Raw genomic sequence first — 4,469 nt, 5'->3', positions numbered from 1 at the left:
TTGGTGCTCACTTAAGACAATATGGAATTGTTTCACAGTTGACATCGCCTGGAACACCACAGCGTAATGGTGTGTCCGAACGTCGTAATCGTACTTTATTAGAGATGGTGCGATCTATGATGTCTCTTACCGATTTACCGTTATCGTTTTGGGGTTATGCATTAGAAACAGCTGCATTCACTTTAAATAGGGCACCATCAAAATCTGTTGAGACGACACCATATGAACTGTGGTATGGCAAAAGACCAAAGTTGTCGTTTCTTAAAGTTTGGGGATGTGATGCTTATGTCAAAAAGATTCAGCCTGAAAAGCTGGAACCCAAAGCGGAAAAGTGCGTCTTCATTGGTTACCCAAAAGAGACAGTTGGGTACACCTTCTATCTCAAATCCGAGGGCAAAGTGTTTGTTGCTAAAAATGGAGCATTTCTCGAGAAGAAGTTTCTCTCGAGAGAATTGAGTGGGAGGAAGATAGAATTTGATGAGGTTGTCGAACCTCTCATCCCTCTGGATGGTGGCGCAGGGCAAGGGGAAATCCCTGTCGTTGCGATGCCGGTTGAGTAGGAAGTTAATGATGACGATCATGAAACTCCAGATCAAGTTCCTGTCGAACCTCGCAGGTCGACGAGACCGCATACTACTCCAGAGTGGTACGGTAATCCCGTCTTATCAATTATGTTGTTGGACAACAATGAGCCTGCGAATTATGAAGAAGCAATGGTGGGCCCGGATTCCAACAAATGGTTGGAGGCCATGAAGTCCGAGATAGGATCTATGTATGAAAACAAAGTCTAGACTTTGGAAGTACTACCTGAAGGCCGCAAGGCTATTCAGAACAAATGGATCTTTGAGAAGAAGGCAGACGCTGACGGTAATGTGACCGTTTATAAAGCTCGACTTGTGGCAAAGGGGTTTTTCACAAGTTCAAGGAGCTGACTACGATGAGACGTTCTCGCCCGTAGCGCTGCTTAAATCCTTAAGAATCATGTTAGCAATAGCTGCATTTTTCGATTATGAAATCTGGCAGATGGATGTCAAAACGGCGTTCCTTAACAGTTTCCTTAAGGAAGAGTTGTATATGATGCAACCCGAAGGTTTTGTCGATCCTAAGAATGCTAACAAAGTGTGCATGCTCCAGCGATTCATTTATGGACTGGTGCAAGCATCTCGGAGTTGGAATAAACGCTTTGATGAGGCGATCAAAGCATTTGGGTTTATACAAGTGGTTGGAGAATCTTGTATTTACAAGAAAGTGAGTGGGAGCTCTATGGCGTTTCTAATATTATATGTGGATGACATATTGCTGATTGGAAACAACGTGGAGTTTTTGGAGAGCATAAAGGATTACTTGAATAAAAGTTTCTCTATGAAGGACCTAGGAGAAGCTGCTTACATTCTAGGAATTAAGATCTATAGGGATAGATCAAAACGCCTGATAGGACTTTCACAAAGTACATACCTTGATAAAGTTTTGAAGAGGTTCAAAATGGAATAGTCCAAGAAGGAGTTCTTGCCAGTTTTACAAGGTACGAGATTGAGTAAGACTCAGTGCCCAGCAACTGATAAATATAAAGAGCATATCAGCACCGTCCCCTATGCTTCAGCCATAGGTTCTATCATGTAAGCAATGCTGTGCACTAGATCGGACGTTAGCGTGGCCATAAGTATGGTAGGCAAGTTCCAGAGTAATCCAGGATTGGATCACTAGACGGCGGTCAAGAATATCCTGAAGTACCTGAAAAGTACTAAGGAGATGTCTCTCGTGTATGGAGGTGACGAAGAGCTCGCCGTAAATGGTTACGTCGATGCAAGCTTTGACACAGATTCGGACGACTCTAAGTCACAGACCGGATACATATTTATTCTTAATGAGGGTGCGATAAGCTGGTGCAGTTCCAAGCCAAGCGTCGTAGCTGATTCTACATGTGAAGCGGAGTACATGGCTGCCTCGGAGGCGGCTAAGGAGGGTGTCTGGATGAAGCAGTTCATGACGGATCTTGCAGTGGTGCCGAGCGCACTGAATCCAATAACCCTGTTTTGTGACAACACGGGTGCCATTGCCTTAGCAAAGGAACCACGTTTCACAAGAAGACTAGACACATCAAACGACGCTTCAACCTCATCGCGACTACGTCGAAGGGGAGGACGTAAATATATGCAAAGTGCACACGGATCTGAATGTGGCAGACCCGCTGACTAAACCTCTTCCACGGGCAAAGCATGATCAACACCAGAACTATATGGGTGTTAGATTTATTACAATGTAATTCACATGGTGATGTGAGGGCAAGATTATTGACTCTTGTGCAAGTGGGAGACTGTTGGAATTATGCCCTAGAGGCAATGATAAATAAGTTATTATTGTAATTCCTGTATCAAGATAATTGTTTATCATCCATGCTATAATTGTATTGAATGAAGACTTAGATACATGTGTGGATACATAGACAAAACACACTCCCCAGCAAGCCTCTAGTTGGCTAGCCAATTGATCAAGGATAGTCAGGGTCTTCTGACTATGTACAAGGTGTTGTTGCTTGATAATTGGATCACATCACTAGGAGAATCATGTGATGGACTAGACCCAAACTAATAGACGTAGCATGTTGATCATGTCATTTTGTTGCTACTGTTTTCTCCGTGTCAAGTATTTGTTCCTATGACCATGAGATCATATAACTCACTACCACCGGAGGAATGCTTTGTGTGTATCAAACGTCGCAACGTAACTGGGTGAATATAAAGACGCTCTACAGGTATCTCCGAAGGTGTTCACTGAGTTAGTATGGATCGAGACTGGGATTTGTCACTCCGTGTGACGGAGAGGTATCTCGGGGCCCACTCGGTAATACAACATCACACACAATCCTTGCAAGCAATGTGACTTAGTGTAAGTCACGGTATCTTGTATTTTGGAATGAGTAAAGAGACTTGCCGATAAACGAGATTGAAATAGGTATGCGGATACTGACTTTCGAATCTCGGGCAAGTAACATACAGAAGGACAAAGGGAATGACATACAGGATTATATGAATCCTTGGCACTGAGGTTCGAAATATAAGATCTTCGTAGAATATGTAGGATCCAAATGGGCATCCAGGTCCCGCTATTGGATATTGACCGAGCAGTCCCTCGGGTCATGTCTACATAGTTCTCGAACCCACAGGGTCTGCACACTTAAGGTTCAACGTTGTTTTTTGCGTAGTTGAGTTATTTGGTTGGTTACCAAATGTTGTTTGGAGTCCCGGATGAGATCACGGATGTCACGAGGGTTTCCGGAATGGTCCGGAGATGAAGATTGATATATAGGATGACCTCATTTGATTACCGGAATGTTTTCGGAATTACCGGGAATGTACCGGGAATGACAAATGGGTTCCGGATGTTCACCGGGGGGGGGGGCAGCTCACCCCGGGGAAGCCCATAGGCCTTAGGGGTGCCGCACCAGACTTTAGTGGGCTGGTGGGAAAGCCCAAGAGGGCCCCTGCGCAGGATAAGAAGAAATCAAAGAGAAAAGGGAAAAAAGGAAGTGGGAAGGAAGGGAAGGACTCCACCTTCCAATCCTAGTTGGACTAGGATTGGAGGAGGAATCCTCCTCCCCCCTTCGTCCGACCCCCAATGGTTTTTCCTCTAGATCGCGTTTCTGCGGACCTCGAGCGGAGCCCTGCTGAGATTAGATCACCACCAACCTCCGGAGCACCGTCATGCTGCTGGAGAACTCATCTACCTCTCCGTCTCTCTTGCTGGATCAGGAAGGCCGAGATCATCGTCGAGCTGTACGTGTGCTGAACGCGGAGGTGCCGTCCGTTCGGCACTAGATCGGAGCGGATCGTGAGACGAATCGCGGGACGGTTCGTGGGACGGTTCGCGGGGCAGATCGAGGGACGTGAGGACGTTCCACTACATCAACCGCATTTATTAACGCTTCTGCTGTGCGATCTACAAGGGAACGTAGATATGAAATCCCCCTCGTAGATGGACATCACCATGATAGGTCTTCGTGCGCGTACGAATTTTTTTGTTTCCCATGCGACGTTCCCCAACACATCACCATGGATAGGTATTGCGTGGACGTAGGAATTTTTTTATTTCCCATGCAACGTTCCCAAACAGTGGCATCATGATCTAGGTTCATGCTTAGATGATATCTCGAGTAGAACACAAAAGAGTTTGTGGGTGTTGATGTTCAATTTGCTGCCCTCCTTAGGATTTTCTTGATTCAGCGGTATTGTTGGATTGGAGCAGCCCAGACCAACGTTACTCGTACGCTTACGAGAGACCGGTTTCATCGACTATCATGCAACTTGTTGCATAAAGATGACTTACGGGTGTCTGTTCCTTCAACTTTAGTTGAATTGTATTTGACCGAGGCGGTCCTTGGAGAAGGTTAAATAGCAATTTTCATATCACCGTTGTGGATCTGTCTAAGTAAGATGTGGTCGTACTAGATACCCATAGCAGCCACGTAAAAT

Source organism: Hordeum vulgare, chromosome 4H (genome assembly GCF_904849725.1).
Source record: "Hordeum vulgare subsp. vulgare chromosome 4H, MorexV3_pseudomolecules_assembly, whole genome shotgun sequence".
NCBI lineage: Eukaryota > Viridiplantae > Streptophyta > Magnoliopsida > Poales > Poaceae > Hordeum > Hordeum vulgare.
This window is presented reverse-complemented; position numbering follows the sequence as displayed.